The 6,946-nt window shown below is 38.2% G+C and overlaps 1 pseudogene; it reads right to left on the bottom strand.

The window, feature by feature from the left end:
• Positions 1 to 1,235: 1,235 nt before the first annotated feature.
• LOC129638726 (ubiquitin-conjugating enzyme E2 D2-like) lies at positions 1,236 to 1,682 on the bottom strand (annotated as a pseudogene).
• Positions 1,683 to 6,946: the final 5,264 nt, after the last annotated feature.

Raw genomic sequence — 6,946 nt, 5'->3', positions numbered from 1 at the left:
TAGAAGCCCTCATATGGGTAAGGTAACATGTTTAGAGTCACAATTAGTTATTGGTGAAGCCTGGATTAGAACACAGGTTTTTTGCTCCAAGCTCTCATGCTTTTTCCACACTATCTCTGAAAAATGTCCCTATGTCATTAAATCCTCAATTTCTTTCATGATGCAGTAGCAACTGGCCATACATGTCTATTCCAATGTAATTAATTTAATATTTTAATTTAAAATTAATTAAAATTGAATACAAATCCAGTTGCTTGATCACACTAAGTAGATTTCTGATCTACCTAGTAGGTTTCAGGAAACATTTTTAAAAGCAAGCTGAAGGATAGGAGTTGCAGGATTTGTGATCAGCTTGTGCACAGTTTGCTGGTTGATGGTGAGGTAAGAGGGTCATGTCACAGGGATTAACATCAATGCTCAGGCTCCAGTAGGTCAGAGTCTACATGTTCATGGTCATCAAGTAGTTAACTTCTTCCATTTGGTGGGGTTTTTATCATCTGTAAAACAACTCATGAAATATGCCTCAGATACTGTTATCTATGTATTTCAGGGACGAGCTAAAGATTCTGTAACTGCCACATGGCTGATTTACCATTTAAATCATTACCACTTCTCCTGGTCTAACTGCTACTTTTGTAATTACATGGTCATATCCTTTCAATCATTAATTCTTGTGTCAGGCTTTTGTGATTCAGGGGAGGCCTGAGAAACTGGCTTTTCTACAAATAAGATGCAGGCAGAGGGAATGGGGGTAGAGGGTCTGTCCTGGGAAGGCCTCATATAATCATTGTCAAAACCAAAATACCTAAAGTTTCTTCAGAATAAAATGGATACCTAACTAGCTTTGTAATCTTCACTGTTTTCCTCAGCATTGTCAGTTCTAAAAGACTCCACATTAAAAATTATCCCTCAGGTTGGTGAAAATTTCTCCCCTTATCCTAAAGCCACTAACTCCTTATTCTTGCTTTCCCAATCCTAAACAAAGCAAACTTTTAGTTAAAACTGGATTAACCCTGGTTGTAAACCCAAACCCCAACCTTATCCCCACCCACTAATCCTTCCTCCAACCCACCAGCATCCTCAGACTCCCTTCATCCCCTCCACACCCTGATATAGAAGCTGTAACAAATGTGCCCAGAAGAATGAGGAGAACTCCTTTCATACAAAACAGACAAAATATAACAAATTGAACTGCCAGCTTTATTAGGGTGATAGAATTATCATTTATTTTTAAATTACATGAGATATTTCTGAATCTATTCCAGAGCAATTCTATCAAACTTCCCCTTATCCTTTCTGTAGAGCTAAGCTATCTCAGGCACCAAAGGATCACCTGAGTTGGGATAGCACAACATGGAGCAAATGAATAACAGTACTTTCGAGATGGTCAGTGCTGGCAACCACTCAGATCTAAGAATGTCCAGACAGATGTTTCCATTTCTGTTAATGTTTGGATGGTAAATTCAGGCGGAGAACACGATTTTCAGTGGTTTGAAAGGATACTTTGAAGGGAACTGGATCCTTAAGAAGAAGACTCCTCCCTGATAGGGGCTGTCCTTGGGCTCCATTATCTTCACTTGCCAGTGAAACATGTCGTTGTCCACTGGCCCTCCCGAACATGGGGAGTGGGGGTGTCTGTGGCACAGGTTTAGAAGCTCCTTGCAGATGCAGTTTAGGGCCATCATCTGCTACATGTGACCAGTCTTTGGCTCTAGGCCTGGCGACAGGAAGAAGGCCACCAGGATGGTCACGGGGTGGAAGGAGCAGCGACAGACTACGCAGGCAGATGGGTGGGCTGAGGGCCTGCTAGCGGGAGGGTTGAAGCAGGCTTCATGGGAGGCGGACAGGTGGCGGAAAAGGTAACTGAGGAGGGAGGGAGTGGAACCCTTGACCAGACCTGATGAGCTACTGGATGCTAGTTGTTTGTGGCCACTGCCTCCTTCTGCTGTCCAGAGTTGGAGACTGCCGCCTAGAAGCTGCACAGCTGGGAGGTCACACCGCCCCGAGCTGCCAGCCTCTGCTGCTCACCTCTGCTGACTACACTGGGGCCCTGGGGCCAGGCGAGGAGCATTTCCGTGAGGTCACAAGGGCCACATTGATGACGCAGCTCAGTGTCTCACCTGGGTGGCAGGGGGTGGAGTTTACTGTAGACGGGGAGGGGTGGAGTAGGTGAAGAGAGGAAGGGATGGGGTTGGGAATGGAAGAGGGAGAAGACAGAGAGGGGAGGTTCAGTGTCGAGGACTGGGGAGTGAGTGAGCGTTGGACGGGCCGGGATCTGCCTGGCACACTAAGCCCTGGTGCTCTGGGCTGGCAGGCTGGGCCACACAAACTGTCCACCAGCGAGAGTTACCTCGTTAGATAAGAGCAGTTCAATGTATCCCCCTCTTCCCCCTCAATAACACAGATTCGCCATTGGTTTTCTACACATTCGTTCTCTGTCTCATATATATATATGTATGCTGCTGCTGCTGCTAAGTCGCTTCAGTCGTGTCCGACTCTGCGCGACCCCATAGACGGCAGCCCATCAAGCTCCCCCGTCCCTGGGATTCTCCAGGCAAGAGTACTGGAGTGGGGTGCCATCTCCTTCTCCACATATATATGTATATATACATATAATTGTGAGTTAACTACATACTTCTGGCCTTTATTTCTAGGTATTTCTATGTTTCCTAAGAGAAACATTGTTTTATATGAGCATGAAATTTAGCATCATTCAACATGTTTATTTTTTTTTTTTTTTTTTTTTTTTGGTATCTGTTACTGTATTTTATTCATCCTCAGGACCTCAGCTTCCACTTTGATATGATACATGGTATATTTTTAAAATTCATTTATTTTAGTTGAGCCACCTTCCCTGGTGGCTGCCTACAATGCAGGAGACCCAGGTTCCATCCCTGGGTTGGGAAGATCCCCTGGAGAAGGAAATGGCAACCCACCCCAGTACTCTTGCCTGGAAAATCCCACGGATGGAGGAGCCTGGTAGGCTACAGTCCATGGGGTCACAAAGAGTTGGACACTACTGAGCGACTTCTTAGTTGGAAAATAATTACTTCTCAATATTGTGGTGATTTTTGCCATACATCAGTATAAATCTGCTGCAGGTATACATGTGTCCACCCCTCTTCATCCTGAAACCCCCTCCCACCTCCCTAACTACCCTATCCCTCTGGGTTATCCCTGAGCAGTGACTTTGGTTGCCCTCCTTCATGCATCGAAACTTTCATTGGTCAGCTATTTTACATATGGTAATGTGCATATTTTAATGGTATTCTCTCAAATCATCCCCTCTTGCCTTCTCCCACTGAGTCCAAAAGTCTGTTCTTTACATCTGTGTCTCCTTTGCTGCCCTGCATGTAGTATTGTTGGCATTGTTTTTATAAATTCCATATATATATATATGTGTTAATATACAGTATTGTGTTTCTCCTTCTGACTTACCTCACTCCACATTAGTTTTCTTTCCCACTCCTCTCTACAAACCATATACTTTGGATAGAGTTCTTATCTACTCAATATTCACTCCTCTCCAAGAACACAATATTCTTGTCTGTACATCACAGTGATTCTCAGAGCAATGTGGGCTGGGAGCTAATGGGATGAATCTTTGGGAGCGAAACTACTGTGTTTTATCCATCATTAAAATTGATATGCTCTTTATCTGTGAATTTGAGAAATGCTGAGTATAAACAGCAATATCACAGATGACAGTGTATTTTACCTGTGAATGTTCTGTACATATTGGAATCATGCCCTTCTTTCAATGTCTGATGTTCTTTTGTCTTTTCCTTTTGAATGTCCAAGAATTCATTTCATGTTGCTTTCAGTTAACTATATCTTTCAGCAAGAAAATTATAAAGAAGATAACTTTCATATCCAATTTATTCTGAGCATCCATATATAAGTTATCTAAGTTTTGTGTATCTCAGTCTTTACATCTGTGAAAAGGAATGAGAAATACTGAATATATATCATTAGCTATTTGTAACTAAAGTAATGTGTTTGAATATAGAATGCTTCTTGAAATGAATATACATGCTCCACTATTCACCAGTCTCATGCTGATTTTGTATCACTAATTAAAATCATGTATATGAAATCTCTTTTTAAAGCTGTAAGGCATTGTACAAATAAAAGGTACCATTATAAAAGAACAATATGATATTTTCATCTTTGCCAAGTATTCTCTGTAATATTATCTCATTTAAAGTTCTTAGCAAAATTATATTCAATGAGTGCATGGGCATTGCACTCAATTAATGCAATTACTCTAAATAATAACAATAATTTACATATAAAATATTAATATTATTATATATGAAATATACTTAGCTTCAAGCAGGCATTCTAGAAATAATGTAATTTTTCAGGTGGTTAGGGAAGCTTAAATTACAGATAGAACATATTTTGAACTATCTTGCCCTAAGTATAAATGGATATATAGTTTAATATGTTGACATATAAACACTAAGATAGTATCATCCTTAGAAATTTAGTGACTAGAAAAATAAAACCACTTCCCTAAGTTAAATGGTTAAATGGTTTGTCTCTGTATTTAAAAGTAGACAAAAAGATAACTACAGGTTCTTGTTTCAGTAAGTTAAGAGCAAGTGTAACCCAAAGTGGATGACATCTTGACTGACATCCAATGAGTACCGTAATCTGCATACATGGATTTGTTTGTTTATATTTTAAGGAGTATAGCCTTTTTCAGATATGAATAGAGTGTCACTGGAAGATATTCCATATAAATGAAAGCTAGTTTGTTGAGAAAATTGATACAAAGCATTATTTGGATATTATTTTACATATGTATATTAGTATATGGATGTGTGTAATGCATGTGTGTATACATATACCTGTGTTTTGTATTGATTTGCAGTAACTTTGACATATTTAGCATAAGAAGAAAGAACACAGGACAGAAAGATAACACATTTCATTAGTCAATTGAAGGAGTTGGAGATTTATGAGCCCTTTTCTAGTCCTTGGTTTGAAAATTATAGTAATAATGACAATGACAATAATAATAGCTCCACTTATAAGTATGTACTGCATCTCAAGATTTTCTCATTTTATCACTTAACTATGTTGTTGTTCAGTTGCTCAGTCATGTCAGACTCTTTGTGACCCCATGGACTGCAGCACTCCAGGCTTCCCTGTCCTTCATTATCTCCCGGAGTTTGCTCAAACTCTTGTCCATTGAATCGGTGATGCCATCCAACCATCTCATCCTCTATCGTCCCCTTCATATTTGATATCACTTGTGGTAGCTTAGTGGTAAAGAATCTGCCCGCAGGAGATGCAAATTCAATTCCTGGGTCAGGAAAATCCCTTTGAGAAGGAAACAGCAACCCACTCCAGTATTCTTGTCTGGAGAATTCCATGGACAGAGGAGCTTGGCGGACTACAGTCCATGGGGTCACAAAAGAGTTGGACAGAGCTTAGCAATTAATAACAACAGCACATATCTTAATTAGATAACAAAAATCAAACTCAGAGTGGCTTAGTAATTTGCCTAAATCCACACAACCAGTAAATAGGGGAACTGAATGAGTTTTTTTTTTTTTATGTTGTGCTTTTTAATGACAGTATTTTTATATTGAGGTATCATTTACATGTTGCAAAATTCACCCTTTTAAGTGTACAGTTTTAAGTAGTTTTTCAGTATATTCACAAAGGTGAGCATCCATCACCACTATCAAATTATAGAACATTTTCATGGCAATCATTTTCCATTCCCTCCTCGTCTCAGTCCCTGGCAACCATGAACCTATTTTATTTCTCTGTAGCTTTGCCTATCCTTGGCATTTCATATAAATGACAGCAAACAATATGAGACATTTTTCTGCTTGGATTCTCTCACTTAGCATAATGTTTTCAAGTTTCATTCATGTTATAGAATGTATCAATAGTTCATTACTTTTTTAACATCAAATGATATTCCATTGCATGGATATTCCATATTTTATTTATTCATTCATCAGTTGGATATTTTTATCCTATTTTTAATACTATTATGAATAATGCTGCTATGAATATACATGTACAAGTTTTTATGTAAACTTATTCCTTTATTTCTTTTGGATATATACTTAAGAGTCAAATTGTTTGGTCATGTTGTAATTCTATCCTTAACTTTTTGAATAACTGACAAATTGTTTATGAAAGCCCAATAGAGTTTTTAAACAATTTGATAGTTAAGAAGTATCACTATCAAATAGCTTCCAAAATTCAAAGCAACAAGATGAAAAAAAAAAAATACAGTTCTCCCTTTTCATAAGTGAAAATGCCCAAGGGTAGCTCAATGAACTAAATAAAAAATGATTATTCTACTCACTCATATAAATATTGGCCAAACAGCCCTGAAGTTTTGAAGATTCAAAGTGGTGCAAGAAAGGAGAACCCACTTTAGTGAAGATATGCTTATTTTCCTAATCACACTATCTCTTTTTTTGGTTTTGTTTTGCACTTTTAATGTAAATGTGCATGCTATTTTAAATAATTATGCGTGTAGCATTAAAAAGCTACATTAACTCAGTTACTGATTACTCTGTATATTTAAAGCTGTGTGTTTGAAAAGCCTGCATTACTTTGCACCATTCATGAATGGAAAATCTATATTCTGTTATCTACTTGTACAAAATCAAAGAAAGAAAATTAATTGCAAAAGGAATTTATAATTGAGTGATCTGTGAACATTAGTAATACTCTTCTATAGTTGTGTGAGGGTGCAGTTTATTGTTTCTGAATGACAATAGAACACATATTTTCTCTATAAGTCATTTTGTTTCATGTTATTTCTCTTAAAACTTGCCAGTTGAAAGCATTGTATCCACTGTAACCTGTATTTTTCTCTCTGTGCTTTCATTAATTGGATCAACCATGATGTTAAAGAATTGGTACTTAACTAAACCCAAGATCCCAAACTAATAAGCTGGACAAAGGA

Source organism: Bubalus kerabau, chromosome X (genome assembly GCF_029407905.1).
Source record: "Bubalus kerabau isolate K-KA32 ecotype Philippines breed swamp buffalo chromosome X, PCC_UOA_SB_1v2, whole genome shotgun sequence".
Taxonomy (NCBI): Eukaryota; Metazoa; Chordata; class Mammalia; order Artiodactyla; family Bovidae; genus Bubalus; species Bubalus kerabau.
Note: the sequence above shows the minus strand (reverse complement) of the source record. Positions and strands in the feature narration are given on the sequence as shown.